This window comes from Anthonomus grandis, chromosome 4, assembly GCF_022605725.1.
Source record: "Anthonomus grandis grandis chromosome 4, icAntGran1.3, whole genome shotgun sequence".
In the NCBI taxonomy this organism is placed as follows: domain Eukaryota; kingdom Metazoa; phylum Arthropoda; class Insecta; order Coleoptera; family Curculionidae; genus Anthonomus; species Anthonomus grandis.
In genome coordinates, this window is record NC_065549.1 from 6,920,553 (window position 1) to 6,940,768 (window position 20,216).

Below are 20,216 nucleotides of genomic sequence, written 5' to 3' on the forward strand. Positions count from 1 at the left end.
GTCGACGTCATTGGAAGAGAATTTCATTTTGCAGACTTAAAAACCTTTTTTTAATTCTATTTTAGCTGAGCAATGAGCTGAGATGGGATGGGGACAAAAAGTCGCCCCCCCCCCCCGGGGATATTCCACGACGAATTGAGATGGAAAAAAAAGACCGGTTTCGCCCTTCCCCCCTATACTCCTTCATTCCTTAAAAGAGCCGATTTTTTTCGGACCTGCTAATGTATTTTCGTCTTCACTTCCTACGCTCCTCGCCACCAGGTTACATTTTTGCCAAATTGATTTGTGGGAATTCGATGAAGTTGTATAAACGTTCACCGGGAGTATGAAAAAGAAAAACTGTCTTTTTAGGTTTGTTGTTTTATAAAGAAGTTTTTTAAATTGAAAGTTTTTCATCGGAATTTGGGTCTTTTTTTTTAAGTTTAGTGGCCTTATAAATACTTCTCTCACTACCTAATTAAAAGCAAAATTTGTATCTCTAGGAATAGAACAAGAACGCTTTGGAGCATTACAAATGAAAAGTTAGGCAGACAAAAATAAGAAAGATTTCATTATTGCCATTACAGATAATAATAGAAAAACCGCAGAGTTGTTTGGAGACCATTTCGCCAATTCATTAAAAAACAGATTAGATAATTCAAAATTAGGTAATAAATATTATAGTGTCCCACAACAATATATAACAAATACTTTTTATTTTAAGCCTGTAAGCTTGGACGAAATCTCTTTGGTTGTAAAAGGTTTAAGAAATAAATTTTCCAAAGGACTTGACGAGGTTCCAGCAAAAATTTTAGAACAGTGTTGTGATTTAAATTCGTCATACCTGGCGTTAGTAATGAACAATTCTGTAGCAGAGGGAGTATTTCCCACACAGTTGAGTGTTCGAAAGTTATTCCGGTGTTTAAAAAAGGTGATCTTAGTAGAATTGAGAGCTACAGGTCCATTTGCGATTTAAGTAGCTTCTCCAAAATATTTGAAAAGCTTATGTATGATCGATTAGTACGGTTTATTGATAAATATAATATTCTACATTCTTCGCAACATGGTTGTGGAACAAATATGTCTATTGAAACAGCTTCCCTTGAATTAATTCAGTATGTCTCGGATAATATTGAAAAAAGATTGAATGTAGTGGCTTTTCTGTTTGACCTATCTCGAGCTTTTGAAACGATTAATCCGATTTTTATTAAGCATAAATTAGAGAGATTAGGAGTGCGAGGTAGAGTATTGAATTGGGTTATATCAACTTGGAACTCCACATGGTGGCACTTTGGGGCCGTTGCTTTTCCTACTATATGTTAACGATCTCTCAGAATTCATTGGCGATGTTAAATTGTTAACGATACTACTATTGTAGTTACAGAAGAAAGTATGAAGGAAATCGAATTCAAAGCCTGCTCTATTATAAAAAAGTTTAACGATTGGTGTGAGGGAAATCACCTTATAATAAATTTGGAAAAGACTAAATGCATAAGTTTCTCAAAAAATGTGTTGGAGGCTCAGAGTTTTTTTGTGGTTTTGGATACTGTTTCAATTGTCTGCGAATCGTCAGTTAAGTTTCTGGGATGCATAATAGACCAACACCTTTCTTTTCCTTCTCAAATTGACGAGATATGCAGCAAACTACCTAGACTGTATTTTTCATTGTTTACCCTTAAAAGGCATCTAGGAATGTGGGTCTACTGACTGTATACTATGGTATAGTGTACCCTATCTTGACCTCACATGTTGCTGTTTGGGGTAATAGATCAGAGGCACAAAGGGTATTTGTATTTCAGAAAAGATTTATGAGACTGATTTTTGGTTTGAAATATAATGAGAGCTGCCGTGAAACATTTAAAAAATATAATATTTTAACAATGCCTGAAATTTAATTTAATTAAATTATTGTTATACATATTTAAAAATCAAGAATATTTCTCCAATGTAAGTGATTTTAATAAATATAATGTTAGATGTAAGGATGCTCTTTATTTGCCAAAATTTAATTTTTTTTATTTTAAAAAGTCCCCCTTTATGAAGGAATTAGCTTATTTAATCAACTACCTGCTTCGTTAAAACAAATAGATAACTTCAACATATTTAAAAATAGACTAAAACGTCTTATTATAAGTCCTGTCGTCTATGATATCAACGAATTTAGCAACATGCTGAAAGTCACTCCTGCCTACAGTGTCTGTACTGTTTGTTGGTACTTTTATTGTTATTATAGTTTCTAAGTTTTAGATGTGTGTAATTAGATTTTTCTTTTTTTATAATAGTTTTACTCTTTTAAATAAGTTAATTAGGATTATCAGTTTCTTTCTCCTGACTTGTCTTATTCTATTGTATATGTACTATCAAATGACCAAATAAATCAGTAATCAGTACTAATAAAAGAAATATAATTTCCTGATGGTCCAGATAGTAAGAGACAAATAAAAAAATTCCCTTTTTTGTTGGCATGTGGCATATTTAACCATGCAGCCATTTACAATTTTTATATTTGTATTTGATGATTTAAAAATATTCTTTATCCTTTATGCAAATTATGTATTTTTTTAAATTTTATCTTATATTTAATATCTAGATATATCTAATTTATAGGACGGTTCTTAGCTACATTATGCTATCCTAAAACATTTAAGACAGTAAGACACACTTCACGCCGCTGGGGTCTGTCAGGGCGACTTAATACAATACAAGGGATATTGACCACGGAAACATAAGGGAATGAGACTTGGAACTAGGAAAGTAATTAGATAATTAAATATTTTTGCATTTTCTAGTGCCAATAATAGAAGCCACTTTACATTACACGCATAAATTAACCACTAGCATCTCGATTTCTTGAGTATATTTTTACATTGAAAAAATATGTGATTTAGGTCACCTGTAACATTACAATTTGTGCACAGATCAGTAGGTAATATTTTAATTTTGTTGAGGTGTGCTAGGAAGCAAGCATGTCCTAATTTCATACGAATTATAGTTGGTTTAAAACGCCTTGGCACGTTTAATTCACTATGGCAGTATGTAGAAGGTATTTTTGGAACTAATTTGCAATTACTTGTTGGAGATTCTTTGCAAATATTTTCCCAAATATCATTCCACTTAACATTTGTATTTTTCCTAATTATTGCGTTTATATCAGTGAGAACAAGGAAGATCAGGTATGTACCTAGTTGCCGACGGCAATACTAATTTTGGCTAACAAATATACCAGCTCATTACCTTTAATACCAGTATGAGCCTTAACCCATAGAAATGCTACTTTTTTGTTAAAAAACGACGTATAAGTTTTTTATTTTCCCATATTATGGGGTTACATTTATAAGACCAAGCAGACCTCCTTTCAATGCCTCGAAGGACAGACATGGAGTCCGATAGTATAACATAGTTTTTGTTACTGTCTTGTAAGGCAAGTTTAAGTGCCTCTCTAATGGCAATTGCCTCACAAGTAAATATGCTACAATTTTTGTCAATTTTAAATTGATATTGAATGTCTAAGTCAGGGGTGTATATTGCTGCTCCATTGCCTTCTTGCCTTCTTCACTCTTTGATGCATCTCATATGTATACTCTTATCATGCTGTGATAATTCTAATTTAAGTATGTTTTTATTTAATATGGAGCTATCAGTAAACAAAGGATATTTAACCACACATGTTTCTCAACAAAAGTAGTAAAAAAGATTTTGTTTGGCTTTAATCTTAACTCTACAGGATGCGATAAAGAATATTTAATGATACTTCTTTTTCTGGTACCTCTTTTACTACGGCATATTACCTTTCTTACTAATCATTTTCTTACTACAGGTATATTTCCTGAGGAATGGAAAGATGCATATGTGGTCCCGATCCCAGAAGTGTCAAATCCTTGTAAGCCGACCAATTTTTAAAAAGCTTGTAGCTGAACAACTTACTTCCGTTTTTGATAGAAATAATATTCGATGACATTTTTAGGGCTTGCATTGCAAACTTTTGTATTTGCCTTGATTTTAGTAAAGAGCTCGATACATCAGCTTTTATTAACTAAATTAAAATATTATGCCTTATATGTCTTGAGCATGGTTGCACAGACTTATTAAGACTAGGGGGCCACTCGAGCAAATCATGAACTGATGGCGGGCCGGCCGCCAGAAGTACAGGTAAATAAAGACAATAAAGAATTGATAATAATTTGTTAAAATTGAAAAAGAATTTCTTAATTTGAAGCGTGGTACTGCTTTCGGCTCAAATTTACTTGTAGCAACACGTAAAACTGCTTCCAAACTTTCATTTGCAAGGCAGTTTCGATTTTTTGTTTTATTATTATTTAGTGTTGAAAAAGTTTGTTCACATATATAGGTAGAACCAAATAAGCTGGCACATTTTAGAGCGTTTATGCGCAACTCTTTGTACATATTTTTATTAAGGCAGCGGTGAAAGTTCGGCAAGTCTCCTTCCTTGAATTTCTGGCGTAAATCTTGGCCGTGTTGAATGTCGATAATTTTGAACTGCATTGACTCTGGCGCATTTTCAACTGAAATTGTGAAAGGATTGGTGAATATGTCCAACAGAGGTTTCACTTTTTTAAACTCGGAAAATCTGTTTTGAAAAGATTGAATCAAAATATCTAGCTTTTCTACATAACTGAAATTATTGGCAGTTTTGTTGAATTTTTCAGCCATTTTCTTATACTTCGGGAAATGATTGTAATTTCCAGAATTCAATTGTGATCCGAAGAGTGCTGCATTGAAAGGATGATGCATGAGCGTAGAGCTGGGATATCAGTTGATTTTTGCCTACGGTATTCGCTTTCGATATCATCAAGGAATTGTTTGAATTGTAGGTGATTGAGTCCTCGTAATTTTATGAAATTTACAGTCGAAACTACCACTTTCATGACATTTTGAAATTCAATTTTTTTAGAACAGAAGGCTTCTTGGTGTATAATGCAGTAAAACTGCATGAGATCTTTAGCGTTTATGTTTTTTTCTTGCAGATGCTTTTTCAGCAAAGTAACTAGCCCGGAATTGACACCAATCATCGAAGGAAGTCCGTCGGAACTCCCGATAATTTTGATAAGTCCAAATCAGTTTTTGAACACTCATCCAAAAGTGCGTATCAACTCCTTTGGTTTGACCTTTCAATGAACGCATTCCTAATAACTCTTCTAAGACTTCAAAATCTTGAGTAACACCTCGTATGAATATAAGAAGTTGAGCTGTGGAACTAATATCATTGGATTCGTCGAGTGCTAATGAAAAAAATTCAATGGTCTTAGTTTTTCCAATTAATTGTTTCGCAATATTACCTGACAAAGATATAATTCGTCTTTGGATAGTCATACGATTCAGTTGAATTTTCTCAAACTTCTTTGCTGCTTCTTTGACAAATTTTATTAGCGGCAATTTCTAAGCATTCTTTTAGAAAATCGCCATCATTGAAGGGGCGACTTCGCTTTGCTATCATTCGAGAAATTTCATAACTAACTTCTGTAGCTCTTTCTGAATCTTGAATGGGTTTTGTAAACAAAGCTCCCGTTTTAAAGCCAACATTTTTTGCTTTCTTAATTCGCCTGTAAACTTAGTAAAAGAAGGATGCTGCGTTTCATAGGGCCTTTTAATAGGCAGTACTTAATATTTAGAATTCTTGCAAATTAAACTAGCGACTTTATTATTCGACCATACAAAGAAGTATTTCTCAGTCCAAATTTCTTGAAACTGCCGATTTTCCTGGCTTCTCCATGTTGCGTTCTAATTTTGGGGGGATTAACACAGTACCTAAAACAATTACAGTACCTACTTCAATTACCTATACTTTTTTAATTTATCAAAAATAATTGATTAAATAGTATCTAATTTATTTGTTTTATTTTAATATTTGGCCAACATTAAAGCTAAATTTGATTAAAATCGATTAAATAGGTAGAGAAACACTTATTAATAACAGAGTTTTTAATCAAGGTATACCTCAGGGCAGTGAGCTAGTTGCTTCTCTGTTTTATATATATGCAGCACACTTTTCTCAATCTCAAAGCTATCAATTTGTGGATCATACACCAGTCTATTACTGTGTAATAGATGGTGTTTTTCATACGTAATTATGCAAACTGTTACAGGAAAACATATATTTCAGTTCGTCCAACCAGTAGTAAAAAGAAGAAATGTGAATATGCCACCTGTTCTTCGGTATTCAGGAAATATCTTGTCCGTTGCTTAGAGCTAATGGTACGACAATGATCGAGTGAGCGATGGATACTTCTTGCGACATCTCATGACAAACTCAAATATTCCAAACAGTGGTCTACTTAACATCAAAGGAGCTCTTGCCGCTAGGCAGCCACTGAATATTGGCGCGACATTTAAAACAAAATAGTAGAAAATAAATACTGTATAAATAAATGTTTTTAGTAGTCTTAAGCCTTTGTGTTTAGTATGTAATAAAGCAATTGAATATTTAATTGTATCAAGTGTTTTATTTCACACTTTAACGAACAGTAACAACGCTCCAATATCCAGAATTTCAAATCTTTCAGCACTCGCATTACTATTACTGGCAATCATAAGACACAAAGAATGAACGTAATCTCCATTTCGGGCCGTGCTCCAGTAATCAAATAGAAATTTGGCAAATTTGTGAAACGAAATAAAATCGCGAAAGTACCAAAATGGAAAGACCATTAAAGCAATTATTTTTCCTCCCCGACCGACAACTGATGGTGAAAATTTCTTTCATGTGGCCCCCCGTGGATCATGCGTGTTGAATGGCTGGGGGGAGAGACGATTTTCACCCTTTACCAGCGGTCGCATGCAGTCGGTTCGTAGTTTTCCAACGCGTTTGGTGAAACTCTCGGTTCTGTCGTTCAGCTCAGCTGAGAGTTTTCCTCGTAAATAGCGCGTCACGTGGACGGATTTTTGGGAACTTTTTGAAAGTTTTATTCTTTGGGAAATTTTGGGTTTCTTATGGTTTCCTTGATATGGTGATGAACAGTCTGCGCTTGGTTTAGTTGTGCCCCTAAAGGATTCTTGGGGTAATTGTTTTTAATAATTCGAATTTGTTTTTCCTTATAAAATAATGTTGTTAAAAATTTTATAGATTTTTTTAAATATATACAGATATATACAGATTTTTTAGAATATTTTCATAATTTTTCCACAGTTAGATTAAGGAGTTCCTGTGAATGGATTTGAGAGCAAAAGCGTTATTCTGGATAGAAAAAAAATTAAAAGCAAGGGTACTATTTGTTGGGGCATTTTTTTTGTTAATTTTCATAGTAAATGTCCATTATTCTTGAGATTATTTTAAAAACTAATTGAAAATTACTTAAAAAGGCTTTTGCTCAAGAAAGGCCTTTTTTTTCAAATAATTCCATTCCAAAACGTTTCTTGTGCTTCAAAACTTCTTAAGTTATAGGCAATTTTGTCATCAGTGGACATTTTGTGTATAACTTGGGAACCACTAGGAATATTATATTATTTTTTCCCACTAATATTAAGAAGGACGAATTTGAGGGCAAAAATTTGGTTCTAGATAAAAAATTTTGAAAGCAAGAAAACTTTGAGTTTGGGCACTTTTTTTTGCTAATTGTTATATTAAATCTACACTATTCTTGAGAATATCTTAAGAACTAATTGGAAATAACTTAAAAGGGCTTTTGCTTAAGAAAGGGCGTTTCTCTGCAAATAATTTCATACCAAAAAATTTTTTGTGCCTTAAAAAATGTCGTGAGTTAGAGGCAATTTCGTCCATCAAGGTCCAAGAGCAGCCAAATTTGAGATTTTGAAATCAAGATCTTTATGCATCAATGAACATTTTTGTGTATAAATTGGGAATCACTGGGAATATTTTCATAGTTTTTTCACACTAATATTAAGAAGTTCCTGAGGATGAATTTGAGAGTAAAAAAGTGATTGTAGATAAAAAATTTCCAAAGCAAGAGAACTTTGAATTGAGGCAAATTTTTTTGCCAATTTTTATAAGAAACCTACATTATTCTTGAGAATATCTTAAGAACTAATTGGAAATAACTTAAAAGGGCTTTTGCTCAAGAAAGGGTGTTTCTCTTCAAATAATTTCATACCAAAACGTTTTTTGTGCCTTAAAAATGTCTTGAGTTAGAGGCAATTTCGTCCGTCAAGGTTCAAGAGCAGCCAAATTTGAGATTTTTAAATCAAGATAATGCGTCAATGAAAATTTTTATGTATAACTTGGGAATCACTGTGAATATTTTCATAATTTTTTACACTAATATTAAGGAGTTACTAAGGATGGATTTAAGGGTAAAAATGTCGTTCTAGACAAAAAGTTTGAAAAGCAAGAGCATTTTTGGTCGGGGCATTTTTTTGCCAATTTTCATAGTAAATGTCCACTAAATTTTTGTGTATAACTGGGGAACCACTAGGAATATTTTCACTTTTTTTTCACAACAATATTAAGAAGTTCTTGAGGATGAATTTGAGGACAAAAAAGTGGTTCTAGATAAAAAATTTCGAAAGCAAGAGAACTTTGAATTGAGGCAAAATTTTTTGCCAATTTTTTTATTAAATCTACACTATTCTTGAGAATACCCTAAGAACTAATTGGAAATAACTTAAAAGGATTTTTACTCAAGAAAGGGTGTTTCTCTTCAAATAATTTCATACCAAAACGTTTTTTGTGCCTCAAAAATGTCTTGAGTTAGAGGCAATTTCGTCCATCAAGGTCCAAGAGCAGCCAAATTTGAGATTTTGAAATCAAGATGCTTATGCATCAATGAACATTTTTGTGTATAACTTGGGAATCACTGGGAATATTTTTATAATTTTTTCACACTAATATTAAGGAGTTACTAAGGATGGATTTACGAGTAAAAATGTCGTTCTAGATAAAAAGTTTGAAAAGCAAGAGCATTTTTGGTTGGGGCATTTTTTTGCCAATTTTTATAGTAAATGTCCACTAAATTTTTGTGTATAACTGGGAAACCACTAGGAATATTTTCAAATTTTTTTCACACTAATATTAAAAAGTTCCTGAGGATGAATTTAAGGGCAAAGAAGTGGTTCTAGATAAAAAATTTCGAAAGCAAGAGAGCTTTCGGTTGGGGCACTTTTGTTTGCCAATTTTTATATTAAATCTACACTATTCTTGAGAATATTTTAAGAACTAATTGGAAATAACTTAAAAGGGCTTTTGCTTAAGAAATGGTGTTTCTCTTCAAATAATTTCATACCAAAACGTTTTTTGTGCCTTAAAAATGTCTTGAATTAGAGGCAATTTCGTCCATCAAGGTCCAAGAGCAGCCAAATTTGAGATTTTGAAATCAAGATCTTTATGCATCAATGAACATTTTTGTGTATAAATTGGGAATCACTAGGAATATTTTCATAATTTTCTCACACTAATATTAAGAAGTTCCTGAGGATGAATTTGAGGGTAAAAAAGTTGTTGTAGATAAAAAATTTCCAAAGCAAGAGAACTTTGAACTGAGGCAAATTTTTTTGCCAATTTTTATAAGAAACCTACACTATTCTTGAGAATATCTTAAGAACTAATTGGAAATAACTTAAAAGGGCTTTTGCTCAAGAAAGGGTGTTTCTCTTCAAATAATTTCATACCAAAACGTTTTTTGTGCCTTAAAAATGTTTTGAGTTAGAGGCAATTTCGTCCGTCAAGGTCCAAGAGCAGCCAAATTTGAGATTTTAAAATCAAGATGTTTATGCATCAATGGACATTTTTATGTATAACTTGGGAATCACTGGGAATATTTTCACATTTTTTTCACACTAATATTAAAAAGTTCCTGTGGATGAATTTAAGGGTAAAAAAGTGGTTGTAGATAAAAAATTTCCAAAGCAAGAAAACTTTGAATTGAGGCAAATTTTTTTGCCAATTTTTATAAGAAACCTACATTATTCTTGAGAATATCTTAAGAACTAATTGGAAATAACTTAAAAGGGCTTTTGCTCAAGAAAGGGTGTTTCTCTTCAAATAATTTCATACCAAAACGTTTTTTGTGCCTCAAAAATGTCTGAGTTAGAGGCAATTTCGTCCCTCAAGGTCCAAGAGCAGCCAAATTTGAGATTTTGAAATCAAGATGGTTATGCATCAATGAACATTTTTGTGTATAACTTCGGAATCACTGGGAATATTTTCATAATTTTTTCACACTAATATTAAGAAGTTCCTGAGGATGAATTTGAGGGTAAAAAAGTGGTTCTAGATAAAAAATTTCGAAAGCAAGAGAACTTTTGGTTGGGGCACTTTTTTTGCCAATTTTTATATTAAATCTACATTATTCTTGAGAATATCTTAAGAACTAATTGGAAATAACTTAAAAGGGCTTTTGCTCAAGAAAGGGTGTTTCTCTTCAAATAATTTCATACCAAAACGTTTTTTGTGTCTTAAAAATGTCTTGAGTTAGAGGCAATTTCGTCCGTCAAGGTCCAAGAGCAGCCAAATTTGAGATTTTAAAATCAAGATGTTTATGCATCAATGGACATTTTTGTGTATAACTTGGCAATCACTGGGAATATTTTCATAATTTTTTCACACTAATATTAAGAAGTTCCTGAGGATGAATTTGAGGGTAAAAAAGTGGTTCTAGATAAAAAATTTCGAAAGCAAGAGAACTTTTGGTTGGGGCACTTTTTTTGCCAATTTTTATATTAAATCTACATTATTCTTGAGAATATCTTAAGAACTAATTGGAAATAACTTAAAAGGGCTTTTGCTCAAGAAAGGGTGTTTCTCTTCAAATAATTTCATACCAAAACGTTTTTTGTGCCTCAAAAATGTCTTGAGTTAGAGGCAATTTCGTCCCTCAAGGTCCAAGAGCAGCCAAATTTGAGATTTTGAAATCAAGATGTTTATGCATCAATGGACATTTTTGTGTATAACTTGGGAATCACTAGGAATATTTTCAAATTTTCTTCATAACAATATTAAGAAGTTCTTGAGGATGAATTTGAGGACAAAAAAGTGGTTCTAGATAAAAAATTTCGAAAGCAAGAAAACTTTGAATTGAGGCAAAACTTTTTGCCAATTTTTTTATTAAATATACACTATTCTTGAGAATACCTTAAGAACTAATTGGAAATAACTTAAAAGGACTTTTGCTCAAAAAAGGGAATTTTTCTTCAAATAATTTCATACGAAAACGTTTTTTGTGCCTCAAAAATGCCTTGAGTTAGAGGCAATTTCGTCCGTCAAGGCCCAAGAGCAGCCAAATTTGAGATTTTGAAATCAAGATGTTCATGCATCAATGAACATTTTTATGGATAACTTGGGAATCACTCGGAATATTTTTATAATTTTTTCACACTAATATTCAGAAGTTCCTGAGAATAAATTTGAAGGTAAAAATATGGTTGTAGATAAAAAAATTTTGAAAGCAAGAGAACTTTGAATTAAGGCAAAATTTTTTGCCAATTTTTTTATTAAATATACACTATTCTTGAGAATACCTTAAGAACTAATTGGAAATAACTTAAAAGGACTTTTGCTCAAAAAAGGGCATTTTTCTTCAAATAATTTCATACGAAAACGTTTTTTGTGCCTCAAAAATGTCTTGAGTTAGAGGCAATTTCGTCTGTCAAGGTCCAAGAGCAGCCAAATTTGAGATTTTGAAATCAAGATGTTTATGCATCAATGAACATTTTTATATATAACTTGGAAATCACTGGGAATATTATCATAATTTTTTCACACTAATATTAAGGAGTTATTAAGGATGGATTTAAGGGTCATATAAATGTCATTCTAGACAAAAAATTTGAAAAACAAGAGCACTTTTGGTTGGGGCATTTTTTTTGCCAATTTTCATAGTAAATGTCCAATATTCCTGAGAATATTTTGAGAACTAATTGGATAATTACTTAAAAGGGCTTTTGCTCAGGAAGGAGCGTTTTTCTTCAAATAATTCCGTACCAAAACGTTTTTTGTGAAGGAAAGACTTTCCCTACTAACTTTTCTACGGAAATTTTTTCGGATTATATGCCAATACACGATACAAACATATAGGACGAAAACGATTTTTCTGCTAGTTATACACTGGTCGACATTTTTCCTCTGAACCAAATAAATGATTGCTTATTTTCAATCTAAACTAAAGAACAGCTTCGGATGACAAAAAAAACGCTCTACCGCTAGTGTCATTTTATTCTCCAGCCATTTTAACAACCATAATAAATTCCTCAAAACCTAAACAAACAAACCAACAAATCAAAAGAAAAAACACGGAAAAAGAAAATTTACGGTAAAATCTAATCGGGCGTCAGCTCGTCACATAGTTACGGCAAGGGTGTTCAATTTATTTTGATTTATGACGGAAACATATTACCGCAAACAAGAAACAAACTTTATATATAAGTTGGGGTAAAACTATAGCAATTGCCTGATGCCTGGGCTAGAATAAGATTAGATTTTGACTAGACCTTAACGAGCGATGCAGTCACCGGATTAATGGTTAAAGTTTTAACGGCAGGCATTTCAATAAATTTCTTCTTATTCTGTTCGGCGGAATTGCCGCTCCAGCCAGCACCAGCACGGAGTAAGGGAATGTTTGTTTTATTGCTGACTTTATCGCCTTTAATCGGTTGACGATACGATACTTTCTCAGTTTGTCTTATTGCTATTATTGGTCAGATTTATGTTCAAAAATTGTAAAGCGGTTCATTTTTGTTGAGAAAATTTTAAATAAATTTACAGTTTATCCACCGATAATTAGTAAAAGAATTGTTTCAAAGGCAGTAAAATGCGATATTTTTAAAAGTATAATTAAACACTTATATATATTAGATCATCAAAGTTTAACCAGTAACAACAACATAAACAACATAATTTATTCAACATAATAATTACATGCTTAATAGATGTAAACAAAATTAATTATCCATTTATCTTTACTCGTCGTCTGAAATATATTTCCAGCAAGACGGCGCTCCTCCTCACTATGTTCTTCCCGTTCGGCAATGGCTAGACGACGAGTTTCCAGATAAATGGATAGGGCGAAGGGGGCCTATAGAATGGCCTGCTAGATCTTCTGATGTAACGCCGTTAGACTTTTTTCTATGGGGTCATTTGAAATCTATTGTGTTTACTCCCCGACCTGAAAGTTTGGATGAACTTCGTCAACGCATCATCGACAGCTGCCATGATATCCCACAACATGTTTCTGAAAATGTCCGTCAGGAATTTGAACATCGCCTATATTATTGTTTGGCCCAACACGGGCAACATTTTGAACACTTATTGAAATAAAAACTGATATTTTCATGTTTTTGTTTTCTATCTGAACAAATTAAGATAAACAAAGATTTTTATAATTTTCTCGAAAACGAATCGACCGATTTAAAAAAATCAAAAGTCTTTATTAAAAGTATTACTCGATACCCCTTGCCATTTAAATTTTTTAAGGGGATGACCATTAAAAATTTTAATGGTCATCCAGGGGGGGCAGAGGGTGAAAGGGGGTGAAGTAATTTTAGGTTAGAAAGTTGTCCTCCTTCACAAACCTTTTGACGTATTTTGGCGTTTTTTTTTTAACAGTGGTTTTTAATAAATCCGTGGTGTGAAGTTTTCAAATGAACACCGTGTATAAAATAAAGAGTAAGGGTCCCAACACTGTGCCTTGGGGCACTCCAATTTGCCCAGTGCTAAGGTCACTCAGGAAATCTCAAATTTTTTCCATTTGCTTTCTTTCTTGTAGATAGTTTTTCTATTTTTCCCTTTATCTTTATCTTACAGGAAGTTGACGGTTCATTGTCCTATAATATAATATTTAATCTCTCTCTAGTCATATACTTCATGGCTAAAGTGTCGTGACCTCACGGTTGCCATTTAGGTTGTGATTTTGGAAATCTTCCTCTATTTATCCTTGTCTGAGGCATTCCTGATGTTTTCTTGAAACGGAGGAGCGGTGAGTTCGCTAAGTACTCCGAAATCAGTTTTTCTAGATTGTCGTTCTTCTTTCTATTGACGTGTCCAAAGTATTTCATAATTCGCCACTTTATCACACCTAACAGCCTTTCCTGAATTCCAGATTCTTCTATTATAGAAACATCGGTCCAAGGAATCCTCAGCAAACTTCGGAAGGCATCTAGCTCCGATTCTGCTCCCTAAATGGCAATGGGAAATACAAGTACCTAGTGTTCCAACTATCTCATTAGTGTGGTGAAATAGGGTTTCCATGTCTAGTAACACTTTCCAGTGTTAAGACCATTCGACGTGGCCAAAGGATTTACTGTAATCGAGAAAACATAGAAACGTAGGGTTCTCGAACTCTTTTGCTTTCAGTTACGAATCCGGCTCGTTCTTCTGACTTCAAGAAATTTTGGAGTCGGTGTAGTGGGATTTTAAGCATAACTTGGATGTGACCGATACGGTTTTGTAGTTTCTACATTTTCTTGACTTGACTCTTTTTTATGCAGAGGAATGAAAGTGGCGAAAGTCCAGTCGCTCGGCCACTGTCCAGCTTACCAGATCCTATTGCAGATCTTCTATAATAGATTTATACCGCTTGCGCTTGAAGGAAGTTGTTTTAGCATTTCTACGCTCATGCTATCTACACCTGTTCTTGCTCTACTTCTGCTTTTAGTATATCCAGTTCAATTTGCAACGGAATTCCAAAGGAAATTATGTGTGTAAAAGTTTTCGCAGTATTTCCACTAAACCTCCACTATATCGTCTACCACATTTATGACTTTTACCTCTTTGTACTTTATCTTCTACGTTTATGGTATAAATAAGTTTGTAATTCTTTAATGTGTTGGGAGGGGTCTTGGGTTTTGTTGGTGTTTCGATCTCTTGGCAAATTTGTTCTATGTGGTGATTTTTATCCCGTTTACATAGCCGTTGTATTTTTCTACATAGTCTCCTATATTCGAGTCTTCGTTCTTGTGTATTGAGAGACTTCCTTTCTTCTATTACATTCCAAGTTTAGTTAGTCATCGATTTTCTGTAATTTACTTTCCTTTTGCTTGTTTGTATCACTTCTTCTTCTTTGGTGGTTAATTGAGGCGTTTTTAGGCTTAGCCACATTTTCTGTGGATTTAACTATAGGTATCCAAGGTATCCAAATCTGTTGTTAGATTTTGTTCCATTTTTGTTTGACTTTTTCCATGTTTCCTGATTCTTAGGAGGGAGTTATTTTTTTCATTTTGTTTGGTTTTATTTGAATTCTGAATTAGACTAGCATAATATTTTATAACTAGTGATACAAGTTTCTCTCCATGTTGGCTTGTAACGGATAATATATTGATCTCACTAGGGATTTTTATGGTTCATTACCCAGTAACAAAAGTGCTTTCCTTATTGGCTTAAATCGTGATATTAGCAGTATTATTAACCCATGACTAGTACGAAATGTACTGCTTAGATCTCACACATTTGTCGGCCTTAGATGGAAAATCAGGCTTAAAAGCAAGTGATTTTTTTTCATTATTTGCTGCAATTTTTTTTAAACGTTTAAACAGTAAAAATTATTTTTTTTCTTATTTGTCTTAAAGGGATATTTATCTCAGTTGTGATTTTAATGGTTTATCAGTAAAAAAATTTAATGCAAAATTAAATAGACGTTAAACTTAAAAGAATTTCATCGACGTATAACCAGTAAGCCAAGTTCGTTGGTATATAACCAAAAAATCAAATCCATTGTGCTATATGTATAAACTAGTATTAGTCTAAACCAGTTTATGTATTAGTCTAATCTAAATGTAACCAGTAATTAGTATAAATATAACCAGTAATATTTTTTAGTTCAAGTCTCGATATGAAAGGGTTATTATGGTCTCAAAACCAGAAAAAAATGCTTTTTTCCTTTATTGGTTTGGAACTGATTAAATATTGATTTTTGCAGTGATTTCAAAGCTTAATCAGTAGCAGTAAAAAATACTTACTTCCTAAAATACATAATTAAATTCATACAAAAATATAATATTTTATAGCATATAACCAATAAAAAATATGTTTTTTTATCTGCCTTAAGTTTCATTTAAAGGTTAACAATAATCGGTAAAAACATGATTAAATACAAACAGAAATTCAAGAAATACCATATTTTATAACCAGTAATAAAAGGATGCAAAAAATATTAAGAGACATATTTATTTTATCAGTAATTTTGAATCCTCTTACTAATATAAGCAGTGGTAAACCCAATTTAAATACCAAACGTTTATTGACCTATATATATTCGTATAAATGGTAAAAAAAATTATTTTATTCCTTATCGGTTGAATACATAAAACACAAAAATACAGTACTTTATCGACATATAAAAAGGTTTTTAATTATTCCTTAAAATAAATAACAATATATTTTATTTTTCGGCTTGACTAAGATATTAGAACTTAGAACATTGAAAGGCTAGAATTAGTAAACAACAACTTTGTTTGAGTTTAACATGTGCACAGGGGCAAGGGGGATGCTTTGGTTACAAACATATTTATCAATTCTCCGTTGGAAAATTTAGACGCATTTTCAAAAGAGGAAATTTTCGGCTGCATATCAACACATATCATAATGTTAATTTAACTTATTGATGTTAGATTTTGGATTAAAAATAAAAAGGAGAAATAGATATATGTTCTAAACGCTTCTAAAAAAAATATTATTCTTATTTCTAAAACCGCTTCTTAAAAATTTCATATTGCAACACCGCAAATATCGATATTGTCATAACATCATATCAAAGAGACAACCGTCGTCATAAACGTAGAATAATAAAAACTTTAAGAAATCTATAAGAAATATAAAATATTTAATTACTATAAAAATGCTTTTTTTAGATAAATACCTTTACTCTAACGGAAGTACGTTAAAAAAACGCATAAAGAGTTCATAAACAGTAATATTGTTGCTGCTTTATAGAGTATCTTATCATTTTTCATGAAAAAAATGCTTCATATTTTATTAAAGAGAAATAATATTGTTTTGCGTCTATCAAAATAAGCGACAAATTATAAGCTTAAAAGCTAGATTTGGATAACCAGTATTTTTGTCCTTTATGGATTTAAATCGCGGTTAAATCTCACCAGTAATTAAATAATGTATACACTAAAACTTGTTAAAACGCCTATTTTTGGATTATCGGCCTATAACCAGTAAAAACGATTTTTCATTTATTTCCTTTAAAAAAGCAATCATCAAAAGCAATCAAACAGTTACTTTTCTGTAATTAACAAATAGATTGCCATTTGTAAAATCTGGAAAATAATATATTATATAATAGTCCAGAAGCACGTCATCGTAAAATATTACTTTGAGGGTAATAAGCTACTTAGTGCTTATGTACAAGTAAGGTGGTGCGCCTTACTAATTACCAACAATTTCATATACATATAAGAAAAAAAAACTACATTTTATACGAGCATGTCACAAATTGTTAACACGCCTTCTAGCTATTACATATCCATTTAGAAAATTAATTATTATTTCCCAGAATTTGCCGGCAATAAGGGCAAGGGCGAGGGGGGGAAAGGGCTTGTCACGCCAAAAGGGTATTATAATTTAAGCCCTTCGTCTGTATATAGCGCAATGGTTTTTGCCCGTACTGCCTAGATTAGGTCACTGTATGTAATTTAATATTTCGTGATGGCAAAAAATAATTTCGAGCCTAAACATGCCGCGGCAAAAACGTCTGTGAGAGGGCGTTCGCTAATGGCCTCGCGTTTTACATTAAAATTTCTTGTCGGCAACGTAAAACGTTTATACGGTCGTGTTTAGCGGTCGGAGGGTTATTTTATACATATATGGATGTTTTGCCGTGCTAGTGCATTAGCTTATTTGTCTAGTTGGAATAGAAATAAGTACTGTAATTGAATTAATTAAATGATTTAGGTTAAAGAAATAATATCAAAGAGTGTCAAAGTTTGAACGCTACCTAAATGTAATAAGTTTATATTTAAGTCTTCTTCACACACCACTCCATCATACACCGCTTTTAACTCTGAAAGAGTATCTTTGAAGGCCAAAGTAAAATCAGAAAAATTCTTTTTCAAATTATATAGAGAACAGCTACAAACTTTAACTAACAACCAACTTAAGCCAAATCTGTTCTAATCATTCATGAAACGTTGTGTGTAAAATATAATAAGAAAATATATCCTTGATATAGGGTGATTCAAAATTGAGTGCAAAGATTTTAAGGGCGTATTTACCCCAGCCAAAAATAAGAAGTTTTTTTTCAAAAAAACGTATGTCCTAACTTTTTCTAGATACAGAGTGTAAAAGCGTTTTTTAATCAATTATTCAAAATCCTTGAGAAAGATTACTGTTATGGTTACTAACTTTAGTAACATGAAGATGATTCACTTTTCAAGATTCCTTTATATGAAGTTTCTGTCTTATTTTTAGACAAAGATGCGGCTGGCAAAATATTGCGATGTAATTTCAGACGCACATAAACTCCAAGAATCAATATATTAGTGTATTATAATTAAATTTATTATAAACATTTTGTCCCTAAACATAAGCATTCTGACTGAAGTTATAAAATTTGCCAAAAGGTACTACAAAAGTCCGGGCCGCTACTTCAGGGGCGTAACATTAAGAAGGTAAATTATTGTTACATTACGTGTGTAGTAAGAAAGATAAAAATAAAGATGTGTTTAATTTTATTTACTGCCTGGAAGAATAAAAAATGACCCGAACAGGTTGGAAAAAAAAACGAAAATATTACTTGAAATTTAATTGACTGAAAAACTGCCTGTAAAAGGCCAACTTCAACGGAAGTCAAGAGGAAACCGAAAATTCTTCGTGCTTCTATTGGTTTAAATTGTTTTCATAAATTACTTTAACTACTTGAAACAAGGGTTAGTTAACTGCCTTGAAAAAAACATAAAAAAATGCCTTCAACTGTCTTTACTTTAATTTCAAATGGGGTTTTGGATTCTACTGCTCGGAAGACAAGTAAAAATACCTTAACTGGAAGAAAAAAACAAAAAAGTACTTGTAGTTCAATTGACCGGACAAAAAAACCTCTTTTGACTTTTGACAAACTTGCAAGAACATTTATCGGTCTTTATTAAAGCTACAAGCACAGTTTCCTTTTGCAATATATATAATACGTGAGATCTTCCAACACTCTGGAAATAATGAATTAATTATGTTTGTTAGGTAGGGCAAAAGCACCGGACAATACAGATACAACATTACAAGAATAATGGAATTGGGACCAATTGCCATTAATTTTATTTGAAAAATTAGCTTTTTAATATCTGCTATAGTGGCAGTTTTAAAATACAATTTTAAACTTTTAGAGTCATTGAAAGGAGGAGAAATAAAATGTTTGCTATCTTTTTTTTCCTTAGCTATGGTGATGTTTGTTTAATTTCTGGTTTGTTTAAAATATTTCCAATGCTGTAATGTTCGAGTTTTTTATATTTATTAAAAGCCTTATTTTCAAATTTAATCATTACTCTTATGTTGCCACATAAGAACTATGAATTAGATTTATTAAAACTTTTGCTTTAACATGATGCTACTAAAATGTCAAAAATAGTCAAAATCTTAGAACATTGAAAGTCTAGAATTAGTAAACAACAACTTTGTTTGAGTTCAACATATGTATAGGGGTAAGAAGGGTATTGAGGGGTTTGTTTTGATGTTTGAGTAAGTAAAACCTTTCTTCTTTATAGAAGATACTACCAGTAGCAGTTGCATAAGTTCTTTATTATTGGACATCGGGCTATGTTAAGACGGTAATTATAAAATTGATGACGAGTTTCGTTTCAAGTTACTTAAACATCCTTGGACTCCTTATCAGATTTACAATTTTAAAAATGACGTGGATTCTAGTGCTAAACGGGCCTTTCGATGTGAGTGGTTTTCAATGTACCCATGGTTGGCCTACTCAGCTGAAGCAAAAGGACCTCTTTGTCGAATATGTGTTTCATTTCCGCCTCCAGTGCGGCGTGGTATACAAGGACAGTTTATTATTTCAGGTTAGGTTGCTCAAGCTCACGCAGCAAGTGCGTGGCATTGTGATGCGCTAGCTTTTTCAAAAGATTTTGAAGCGATTATGAATAGAAAGAGATTGAGTGTTCATGAATCTTTAAATACAGCCCATCACAAGGAAATTGAAGAAAATCGTGTAAAACTTAAATCAATTGTCTCGACAATATTATTTTGCGGACGGCATGATCTTCCACTTCGTGGTAAAGTAGACCAGGGGTCCGTTTTTACAGATCTTTTAAATTTTCGATCTGGGGACACGGTTTTGAAAAGCTATTTAGATTCGGGAGCTAAGAATGCTTTGTACATATCGCACCAAACT

The 20,216-nt window shown here is 32.3% G+C and overlaps 1 protein-coding gene across 2 annotated transcripts in view; it reads left to right on the forward strand.

Moving 5' to 3' along the window:
• The first annotated feature begins 6,794 nt into the window (after nt 1-6,794).
• LOC126735406 (CCN family member 2) overlaps nt 6,795-20,216 on the forward strand; it is a 73,085-nt gene continuing 59,663 nt past the window's right edge. For both annotated transcript variants that reach the window (XM_050439374.1, XM_050439376.1), the window contains exon 1: nt 6,795-6,995. The gene's annotated coding sequence lies outside the window, so the exon portion shown is untranslated. The remainder of the gene's footprint in view (nt 6,996-20,216) is intronic.